Raw genomic sequence first — 12251 nt, forward strand, 5'->3', positions numbered from 1 at the left:
GGCATTTTAGCATGTGTTTTTAAAATTGTTTTAAATTTTTTAAATTGTGTTTTAAATTGTTTTTAAAAGATGTGTTTTAAATTTGTATATTTGTTTTTAATGTTTTTAGTTACTGTAAACTGCCCAGAGAGCTTCGGCTATGGGGCGGTATACAAATACAATAAATAAATAAATAAAAATTTTAAAAAACTTAGACCCCTTTTGGACTTTTTTCTCTGAGAGTTCTCATAATCTATTGAAATTCATTAAAAATCAGCCATGTTCACAGAAGACCTGTTATCCTGTTACTGACCTTGCCCCATACTCTGACTTTCATCTTCTGCAGTTTAAAAGTTTAAAAATGCCTGGCTGATTTTTAATTAATTTAATTAATTTTGCATTGAACAGAATGATAATGTTGGGCATGCTCAGTAAGAACCAACTGTCAGGGTTCTAAAAGCCAGACACAGCTGCTGGGCTTGGCTAATCAGGGGGCCACACCCACACCAGACTTTGATTTCATGTGAGACATTCATGGCTTGCCTCAGAGAATTCTAGGAAGTGTAGTTTGTGAAGGGTGCTGAGAAGAGACTCCTGTTCCCCTGACAGAGCTCCAGTGGCCAGAGTAGTTTTAACAATCAGCCACTCTGACTGAAGCTCTGTGAGGGGAACAGGGCATCTCCTAGCAACTCTCAGCACCCTTCACAAACAAAACACTTGCCAGGATTCCTTGGGAGAAGCCATGACTGCCTAAAGCAAAATAACAGTCTGGTGTGGATGTGGCTAGGGACAGCTTTGGTTTAAATTTGGGTGGGAGGCTACATGTGCCTGCTGTAGAATAAAAAGGGTGGGGGAAACCCTGAAAAAGAATGATACTGTTCACAATGTTTTCCTTTTGGAAAGGAAAGTGGCTTCCCCTCTGCCCAGTGACCACCTATCTAATCTCCTCCGCTCCCCCTCCTCCTCCCCTCCCTGCCCCTCCCCAGGTCAGTGTTGGACAATGACCTGGGAGACCATGGTTCGAATCCCCACACAGCCATGAAGCTCACTGGGTGACCTTGGGCCAGTCACTGCCTCTCAGCCTCAGAAGAAGGCAATGGTAAAACCACCACTGAATACTGTTTACCATGAAAACCCTATTCATAGGGTCACCATAAGTCGGGATCGAATTGAAGGCAGTCCATTTCCATTTTCAAACATGATTACACAGAAATAAATCGCATTGAACTCAAAAAGTATGCAACTGATCAAACCCACCCTCCCTTCTCTTCCCTCCTATCGCCTCCCTCTTGCCTCTTCCCTCCCCCTCCACCTCCAATCTCCTCCCCCTCCTCCTCCAATCCCCTCCTTCCCCCTTCCCTCCCCATGGTCAGTTTTACCTATCTTAAGCATGATTGCACAAGAGTAAATACCATTGAACTCAATAAGTATGCAAATGATCAGACCTGGCTTTCCCCTCCTTCCCCTCTCCTCTCCCTACCTCCTCCCCTCTCCTCTTCCTCCTTCCTCCTTCCTTGCCCACTCCAGCCGTCCCTCCTCCCCCCCGGTCAGTTTTACCTATCCTAAGCATGATTGCAGGGGAGTAAATCCCATTGAACTCAATAACCATGTAAATGATCAAACCTGCCCCTCTCCTCCCCTTCCCCTCCTGCCTGCTCCCATCCCCCTCCTCCTCTCTGCACTTCCTCCCCTCCCTCTTCCTCCCTTTCCGATCTACTGTGGTCAGTTTCATCTCTCCTAAGCATAATTGCAGGGGAGTAAATCCCACTAAACTCAATAAGCATGGAAATGATCAACCCATTCTCGACAAGCTTGCACAGGATCCCATTTCTTACCTCCTGGATTAAAAAGCAGAGAAATTCACTAATAGGCAAAAAACCTTGCAGTTTAAGAATGTATCTATAGCCCACAGATATTTCTATCCAACTTTAAAAAGCAGGGAAATTGGGCAGCTATAGTGAATGCACCAGGGGAGCAGGAGACCTGACCTCCTCTCTGAGATATTGGACTGCCCTACACATTTGTAAAAATGCAAACACAATTTGGGTTGGTCTTTCACAGTCCAATCCACATCCTGTGTAGCTTGGAAGAATTTGGTAACATGTCCCTCTGAGCATATGGTGAGTGGTGGCAACACCTGCAATCAGCCCAAATAATAGAAAGAAGACGTGTGCTGTGCTGATCTTGTTTGAGCAGGGAGGAAGCAACATTATTAAGACAGTTGACATAGTTCAGATAGTCACTTTAAATATGTCTGATTTCCTTTGCAATTTTAGTGAAGTTTCCTGTAGGACACCATTTCTTTTGCTTCTATTTCTGTGAATATGTGAAGTACAGCAACACTTTTCAAAATTTATACTAAAAAAACTCCAAATATAATTGTGGAATTATGGCACTGACTATTCTGCAGAATAGTCTCCAGTGGACATCAGGAGTGTCTCAGTTTCCACAAGATAAAACAGTGGGAGGTGAAATATATTCTAACAAAATTCTAAGTGTGCTCTATGTTTTTAATTGACCATGCCCACCTTGCCCTAAATGAAGTGGTTTAAACATAGCAGGCTAAAAACATGCATGTTGGGCAGGCTAAGTTGTTTTTTCCAACAGCTACCGTCATTCCTGAAGTAGCAATGTATTGTAATCAGTCTGATTGTACATCGAACTGCAGTTTCAGATTCAACTGTTAATGCACCCAAAATAGAAATAGAACATAACCTCCAATTTGAAACACAAAAGGCTGTCTTCACCATCATATAACACTGACCAATAAGAAGGCTTTGAAATTAATAAAAATAAATTTGACACAGGTTTCTAGGATGAATAATGGGAGAAATAAAATTTTCTAGATTAGATTCTCTGTAGAAACAATAGTAACAGAGGATTGAAGCAAAGTAAGAAGAACACCAACAAACATGCAAAAATGTAATTCTCCATCTTTGGAGATGGCAGGTATTGCCTCCACTCGCCATATGCTCAGAGGGACATGTTACCAAATTCTTCCAAGCTACACAGGATGTGGACTGGACTGTGAAAGACCAACCCAAATTGTGTTTGCATTTTTACAAATGTGTAGGGCAGTCCAATATCTCAGAGAGGAGGTCAGGTCTCCTGCTCCCCTGGTGCATTCACTATAGCTGCCCAATTTCCCTGCTTTTTAAAGTTGGATAGAAATATCTTTGGGCTATAGATACATTCTTAAACTGCAACATTTTTTGTCTATTAGTGAATTATGATGATGATGATGTAGTCATTTTCTTTGCACAGCAATCCAAAGCAACTTACAACAATAAGATTAAAACCAATTATAACAAACAAACCAGTTCAAGCAACAAACACAACACAACCTAAAAAGAAATCAGTACAAATAAAGACAGGACTTGCTAGACCTACCGCATTAAAAGAGGCCATTGATACCTAAAGGGTCAAAACCCTGGGTAAAAAGGAAGGTATTTGCCTGGCACCTAAAAATAGATAATCATGGTGCTAGGCATACCTCCCTGGGGACAGCGTTCCACCAGCAAGGAGCCACCACCAAAAAGCTCATTTTCATGTCACCACCCTCTGCACCTCCCTCAGATTATATGCTGGCAGTAGTTTGCCCCCGTAAGTTAATTTAGCCACCACATTCTGCACCAGCTACAACCTTCTGACCAACCTCAAGGGTAGCCCCAAATAGAGTGCAATGCTGTAATCCAACCTTGAGGTTACCAATGCATGGACAACTGTGGTCAATCTATCCCGATCCAGGAATGGCTGTAGCTGTCTTTCCAACTGAAGCTGGTAAAAGGTACTCCTAGCCATCAAAGACACCTGTGCCTCCAAGTGGCAAGAGCTGGATCCAGGAGCACCTCCAAACTACACACCTGCTCCTTAAGGGAGACTGTGACCCTATCTCGGCAAGATCAGAAATGGTACAGTGTAGTTTACCACTTCATTCAACTCACTGAGTGTGCAGATCCAGCCTAAGTGATGCAGTCAGGGAGGTGTGGTGAGTGGCAGCTGCTGACATGGGATATGGGGCATCAGGAGCGGGGCAGAGAATCTTCACAGGATGCAGGGACGTTCCATCACTGCTGCTTCAGCACCTAAAACCCCCCGCCTTCCAGCCCATCTCTTCAGGTGATGATGATTGTATGATGACAGTAACTTAAAAATGTACAAACACCTGACTTTTAGACTCCTCCCTCCTCTCCGCCAACATATTTATTTTAATAATGTATTACACTTATATCCCGCCTTCCCTCCAAGGAACTCAAGGTGACATACACGGTTCTCTCCCTCCTCATTTCATCCTCACAACAAGCCTGTGAGGTAGGTTAGGCTGAGAGGTCACCCAGTGAGCTTCATGGTCTCTCTCAGGCTTTAGTCCAACACTCTTAATCCAGGGCTTGGGAACCTGTGTCCCTCCAGATGTCACTGAACTACACTTCCCACCTCCCCTGATCATTGGCCCTGCTGGCTGGGCTGATGGGAGTTAGAGTCCAGCATCATCTGGAGGGCCACAAGTTCCCCATCTTTGCTCTGGCCTCTACACTCTATTGTGTTATGGGCCCTGTCCCCTGAGTCTATTAAGTACCTAGGGATACTCTTGCCTGGGACAGTCCATTGGTTTGTAGAAGTTCTGTGATCTATAAGAACATATGAAGAGCCCTGCTGGATCAGGCTAATGGCCCATCTGTCCAGCACACTGTTCTCACAGTGGCCAACCAGATGGCCATGGGAAGCTCACAAGAAGGATCTGAGTGCAATAGCACTTTCCGTACTTGTGATTCCCAGCAACTGGCAGTCAGAGGCACACTGCCTCCAACAGTGAAGGTAGAACAGTCTATGCAATTGGCAGTGCCTGGCCTTGAAGGGCACATCTAATCAGGGAGGTGAGGAAGCTTGAATAGCTGCATGGTATAAGAGGGACACTGGGCATGAGCACTTTCCCATGTCAATGTTGCACCAATGTTGCCAAGCCATACCTGCTGACTCTTCCCATCACTAAGCCACAGGAGCCCTTTTGGAGTCAGCAGCTGGGAGCACTAATCAGAAGGCGGGGCATGCATGCCGGTAGCATGGCTGCTTGCCATGTTCTGACATCCCCCCAGAATGCACTGCTGTTGCCCTCTGGGCTCTGGTGGCTTATTGCTTGCTCATATCTCATTTGTTCAGCACCAGCTCTGACACTTTGTTCTGTGACAGCACCTCATCCTTAACACCGGAAGGCCACGGTTGGGGGGAGTAAAGAGAAAAGAAAAAGAAAAGCTCAGCTTTTTATTCCAGTGTCCTTGGTGGCTCAAGGCAAAGTAATCATTCTCAACTATGCCCACATCTCCCCTTAATTACACCCTTCATGTCCTGGTGCAGCAGCTGATGCACTGATTCACTTCGAGGAATCCTGCTTCTTTCTCTCTCTTTTTCAGCTGTTAGCCCCTGGGTTGAACACACAGTCTTTATTCATCTCATATTACATGGACGGGCAACCTCTGTCCCTCCAGATGTTGCTGGTCTACAACTTCCATCATTCCTGACTGGGGCTGATGGGAACTGGAGTTCCCCATCCCTGCTATACTGGCTCCCCATAGTTTGCCAGTGGGGGGCTCCTTCAGCCTTCATTTGCTGCCTTATTTGTTTCTTGGAAATGGCCATGGCTCAGTGGTAGCATGTCTATTTTGCGTGCAGAAGGTCCCAGGTTCAATCCCTGGCATCTCCGGGTAAGACTGAGAGAGACCCTTTTGTGAAATCCTAGAGAGCCTCTGCTAGCCAATGAGACGATACTGAGCTAGATGGTATAAGGGAGCTTCCTATGTTCCAGTCTTTCTGCCAAGGAATGCAAAGTGATTCCATGGTTCTCACCTCCCTCCTATCCTCACAACATCTCAGCTTGGGCTGAGAGATATTGACTGGCTTAAGGTCACCCACCATGGTTTATAGCAGAGTGGGAATCTGAACCTGTGTCTTCCCAGTCCTAGGCCAACATACTCACCGTTGCTTCACACTGGCTCTTATTAGAAATGGTTGAGTCTCTTTCAGATGCTGTAAGATGGGTTCTTAATATTGTCCATCATAGTTCACGAACAGGTGCTCCCCTTGCACTACTTTCCCTAGATGCTCTCAAAGCCTTTGACCGCCTTGAATGAACTTTCCTACCCCGCTTATTAACTAAGTTAAATTTTGGCCCTTACTTCCTTAATGTCATTCATCAGTTTTATTCTGGTTCCCAAGTGACAATATCGATGGATTTTATTCCCCTTTTATTAATTCAATAAGAGGCACCAAGCAGAGATGCCCTTTATCTCCTATATTATTTGCAATTGCAATAGAAGTACTGGCCGATAAGCTTAGAGCAGACCCTAATATTAAAGGTTTGGTTATTAATGGCCAAGAGCACCTTATCAACCTCTTCACGAATGATGTACTCCTATTTTTACGAGAACCTCATGACACACTCCCATGACTGCAAACCCATTTAGCTAATTTTAAAGAATGGTAGGGTTAGAAATCAACTACAGAAAGTTGGAACTTTTTTGCATCAATTTCCCCTTACAAGCACAGGCTCACTTGAGTGCCGTACTGTATTTGGTCTCCTGCTGGTGTTTGGTGGCTTTAAATATCTAGGGGTAACTATTACCAAAGACTTAAAACAATTTTAAAAATGTCATTTCAATCCTTTAATACAAGCTATTAAAACTGAGTTTTATTTCCCTTTCTTGGCTTCGCAGAGTGGCTGCAGTGAAAATGGCCATTCTGCCCAAATTCCTCTTCCTCTTCCAAACGCTCCCCATTTATCTCCCTGAGACACTCCTACAGAAATGGCAACAAATGCTTGACTCTTATGTAACAGTGGTAAATGTTCACGCTTAAGCAAAGCAGTTCTGTATTGCTTGAGTAATAAGGGAAATTTTGGCATGCCAAATCTACAACTATATTACAAAGCACGGAAGCTTAAACAACTATCTCAAATGATTCGTTTTAATCTAAGTATACATTGGATTTCAATGGAAATTACTTTGGAAGTGAACTGCCCATCAGCTAGGTCACTCCCTTTGTTACCACTGTCTAAATGTGCTCTTTCCTCAATCACACACCCGTTCTTGAATGCCACCTTGAAAATCTGGACTGGATGGGTCCACAAACTAGCACTCTTCTTCCATTCCTAGATCACCCCAGATTTTTTTACATTGACAAATATAGGCAATTTGAAGGTTGGGAGCAGAGAGGATTGCTAATGATGCAAGATTTGTTTGATCAAGGACATCCTTTACAAATTTCTCAATTAGAAAAACGTCTCTTGGTTAAGAGTCAACTGGTTTAGAATCTTACAAGTATCCTCCTTTATAAACACAATTTACAAAGCAGAAGGTTTGCCATGTTCTTTGACATCCTATGAAGCCCTGTGTAAACAGGGAGCTTCTAGCCAAAAAGGCGCTATCTCTATAATTTATAGCCTCCTATTAGAGTTTAAATATGGAAATGAAAATTTGGCACATAAAGCTTGGGATAAAGACCTGGGGAGGGAAATCACAGAAGAGGAATGGAGTGGTATATGGGTAGGCCCACACTCAAGAGCCACTTCAGCACTCATCAAAGAAAATGCTTTGAAAGTTATACATCGGTGGCACCTCACTCCAGTCAAACTGAACTATATGAACTCCTCCCTCTCCCCTCTATGTTGGAGGGGATGCCCAATCTATGGCTCTTTCCTACATTTATGGTGGGACTAGTAAAGTGAGAAAATTCTGGAGCGATATTTTTCAAATTGCTAGTAAAGTTCAATTATCCCAGATCTGGCCTTGGCACTTCTTTTCCTTAAAGGGGGTTGCATTGTTCCTGAAACTCAGATGTCTCTCCTATCCAGATTCCTACTTGCAGAGAGGCTTGAAACAGCCAAAAACTGGAAGGAGGCAGAACATTTATCGATAAAAAATGGTTTACCAGAGTTTGGCAACTTGTACTAGATGAAAAAATAACTCAAGAGTAAAAAAAAACCTGGGGGGGGGAATATATCCTCCAATAAATTTACTTCAATATGGTATCCCTTTTTATGTCATGCTATCGAAGATGGGGCAGAAGAAGTGAGGCCACCCTCATCATTAACTTCCTTTTGGTGGGATGTGTACCCTGCTTTTTAATTCTGTTATTCTGCTTTCTGGTATACTTTCTATTTTATATATAAAGCTTCTGTTGCTGAATGTACTCTTTTTCATACATAGAGTGACATGTTTATTGTACTTTGATTGTTGTATTACCCTTCTGAGTGATTTCTGTGAGATAAGCCAACCTGGCTTCTCCCACCTTTCAGCCTTTTTAGCCATTTGAGTGAAGTCAAAGCTGTGATTTATGAGTGAGGTTTATGTTTATGGGCACCAGGCAATAGTAACCACTGAGGTCCTAAAGAGCTGCTGTTTTCCCCCCATAGTGCACGTTTCCCATTTGTCTCCGTTTCTAATTAGAAACTGTGGTTTGACCTTACTTTTTTCCTAGTAACCAGGATGTATCTTTCCTGTAATGGATTTATCTGAGACCAGGTACTCCCTAGAAGTTATTTTTAGCAAATACTCCTACAGGATAAGTGTGGGTGGATATTAAAGAATCCTTCCCCCAGATGGCAAAAACAAAATGTGAAAAATTTGCAAAGAGGGTTAGGCATCTCTCTTGCTGTGCAGGAGTTTAAAGACCAGGCACCCATTACAAATTCACTGTATAGTAAGCACACAGTACAATTGTATACGTTTACTCAAAAGCAAGTCTCTTTGTGTTTAATAGAATTTACCCCTGGGTAAGCGGGCATAGGATTGCAGCCTAGGTTTTGGTTTAGAGTAGACAATGGGGGGAAAGCAGGCTTCTTGTAACAGCTATGTGGCAAGCAGAAATTCAAGAGGATAAACTTTTTCTAATAAGGAAATACAAATATGGGGAAAACGTCACCTGTTTACATTCTGTCTATCAGACATTTCATTGCGTGTATGGCTTCTGATTTACTTGTAGGCCCTCTGCTCTACCTATACATCTATATATGGAAAGTTTTATAAATTTTGCCCTCTTTTGCTAGTGGCCCAGAGGGCCCAATCCACATACAGCATACAGGCCCAGAAAATGTTGCAGTCATGAATCAAACAATGTCTGAAGGTCCACAAGTTGCCCATCTCTGCTATAAGTAATTTCTTATCATGGAATGAAGCATTCTTCCTATAATTGTTTTTTAATGGAGTTGTTTCTCATAGTCATTGGCCATTCATCAAGTCTAGAGGAATCAAGTGTAAAGGAATTGAGTAGCATGCATGTGTTTGGTTCTGTGCGTGAATAAGCTCTGTGGCAAACATTGACGGAAGACTTTGAACAGAAAATCCAGCATCGGGGAAAGATTTTGCTTGCCACCTATGTCTGACCACTCCCCAGAAACACTCACTCTGCAGAAAAGTGCAGTAGAAGGTGACAAGTCATGTTTCAGCTTTTTGTACTCCAGTCTTCCCCAATCTGGTACCCTCCAGATCTTTTTCACTCCAGTTTCCATCATCCTCGGCCAGCATAGCCAATGATATCTACAATATCTGGAGAGTCATAGGTTGTGGAAGACTGCTGACCTCTGATGCAAAGGACATTAATGGACATTAAAGTTGATTATGACTTATGGCAACCCTATGAATCAGCGAACTCCAATAGCATCTGTCATGAACTATCCTGTTCAGATCTTGTAAGTTCAGGTCTGTGGCTTCCTTTATGGAATCAATCCATCTCTTGTTTGATCTTCCTCTTTTTATACTCCCTTCTGTTTTTTCCAGCATTGTTGTCTTTTCTAGTGAATCATGTCTTTGTATTACATGTTCAAAGTATAACCTCAGTTTCATCATTTTAGCTTCTTTATTTTATTTATTTATTTATTAAATTTATTAGTTGCCCAGCTGGCAGGTTTACCAGCCACTCTGGGCGACGTACAACATAAAAACATATAATTCACATTAAAACCTTAAAATTCCAACAATAACACTAAAACCTAACCTGCCCCAAAAGCCTGCCTGAAGAGTCAGGTTTTCAAGGTCCGGCGGAAGCTCATCATGGAGGGGGCATGGCAAATGTCATTTGGGAGGCAGTTCCACAGAGTGGGTACCACGACTGAAAAAGCCCTCTCCCTAGTTCTCACCAGTCTAGCTGTTTTAACTGGTGGGACGGAGATAAGGTCTTTTGAGGCTGATCTTGTTGGGCAGCAACATTGATGATGCTGGAGGCGCTCTTCCAGATAGACTGGGCCGAAACCATGCAGGGTTTTAAAGGTCAGAACCAACGCCTTGAATTGGGCTCAGAAAGCAACTGGTAACCAGTGCAACTCCTTCATCACTGGAATGATGTGGTCTCGCTGGCGGCTACCCTTAATCAGGCGAGCCGCCGCATTCTGTACCAGTTGCAGCTTCCGGACCGTTTTCAAGGGTAACCCCACGTAGAGCGCATTACAGTAGTCTAGGTGAGAGGAGACCAGGGCATGTACCACCAATGGGAGCAGATGGTTTGGAAGGTAGGGGCGCAGCCTCCGTATTAGATGGAGTTGATACAATGCCGCCCGGCTCACAGCTGAGACCTGAGCCTCCATGGACAGCTGGGAGTCTAATGATAGTTCTGGTTTAATTTGTTCTAACACCCAATCATTTGCCTTTTTCGCAGTCCATGGTATGCGCAAAGTGTCCTCCACCACCACATTTCAGATGAGTTGATTTTTCTCTTATCTGCTTTTTTCACTGTCCAACTTTCACATCCATACATAGAGATCGGGAATACCATGGTCTGAATTATCCTGACTTTATTTTCAGTGATACATCTTTGCCTTTGAGGACCTTTTCTAGTTCTCTCCTAGCTGCCTTCCCCTGTCCTAGCCTTCTTCTGATTTCTTGACTATTGTCTCCATTTTGGTTAATGACTGTGCCGAGGTATTGATAATCCTTGACAAGTTCAGTGTCCTCATTGTCAACTTTAAAGTTACATAAATCTTCTGTTGTCATTACTTTAGTCTTTTTGACATTCAGCTGTAGTTCTGCTTTTGTGCTTTCCTCTTTAACTTTCAACAGCATTCGTTTCAAATCATTACTGATTTCTGCTAGTAGTATGTTATCGTCTGCATATCTTAAGTTATTGGTACTTCTCCCTCCAATTTTCATACCTCCTTCATCTTGTTTCACTTCCACTTTCCATATGATATGTTCTGCATATAGATTAAACAAATAGGGTGATAAAATACACCCGTCTCACACCCTTTCCGACTAGGAACCAATCGGTGTCTCCATATTCTGTTCTTACAGTAGCCTCTTGTCCAGATTATAAATTGCGCATCAGGACAAACAGAGATGCTGTGGCACCCCCATTTCTTTTAAAGCATTCCATAGTTTTTCATGATCTACACAATCAAAGGCTTTGCTGTAATCTATAAAGCTCAGGGTTCTTCTGAAATTCCTTTGTCCGTTCCATTATCCAACGTATGTTTGCAATATGATCTTTGGTACTTCTACCTTTTCTAAATCCAGCTTGGACATCTGGCATTTCTCACTCCATATATGGTAAGAGTCCCATCCCCGTCCATTTTAATTCACTCATGCCAAGTATTTTAATGTTGATGCATTCCATTACTTGCTTGACAATTTCTAATTTTCCCTGGTTCATGCTTACTGCATTCCGTGTTCCTATTGTGTACATCATACAACTCTGGACTCTCCTTTCGCAACAACCCAATTTATTAACAGTAAGAGAGAGAGAGGGAGAGAGAGAGAAAATATCTTTCCTGTTAAATAAGCACTGTTTTGGGAGAGTTGTGTTCTATGTGACAGTGCTGGGCTCAACCAGTCAAGAAAGGTGTTGCAATTATTACTAGAGGAATGTCACATCAGGGCAGTCTCCAATCCAAGTATTCCCAGAGTCTTAATGAGCTGGACTGTTTCACTCCCCCCCATATTGGCCCCCCTCCTCTGCCCTCTGTACATATTGCAAACTGGCCTTTTAATCCCTGCCCTATTAGGATGGGGTTAAAATGTATCACGTGGAGGCTTTAGTCCTTTTTAATGACACATCTGTTAATTCTGCACCCAACCACATCTGGGAGCTAAAGTCACTTTCTCCCACAGAATGTCATTTCTCTACAGCTTATGCCCACTCCTCAAGCCACCACACCCATACACGTCACCCACCCTCCCTCCCTCTTTTTCTAAGAAGACAGCTGCCCCCTTGGCAGGAAGAAAAGAGATTTATGGAAAGGTGAGGGAGGGAGAGAGAGAAAAATCCACAGCACAGGTTCGAAGACCTCTTTG

General features: G+C 43.1%; 1 protein-coding gene across 2 annotated transcripts in view; it reads left to right on the forward strand.

Annotated features, from left to right (window-relative positions):
- The window catches only part of LHFPL4 (LHFPL tetraspan subfamily member 4), a 73690-nt gene that overhangs the window by 23554 nt on the left and 37885 nt on the right, over positions 1-12251 (forward strand). The window lies entirely within an intron of this gene.

This window comes from Rhineura floridana, chromosome 3, assembly GCF_030035675.1.
Source record: "Rhineura floridana isolate rRhiFlo1 chromosome 3, rRhiFlo1.hap2, whole genome shotgun sequence".
Classification (NCBI taxonomy): domain Eukaryota; kingdom Metazoa; phylum Chordata; class Lepidosauria; order Squamata; family Rhineuridae; genus Rhineura; species Rhineura floridana.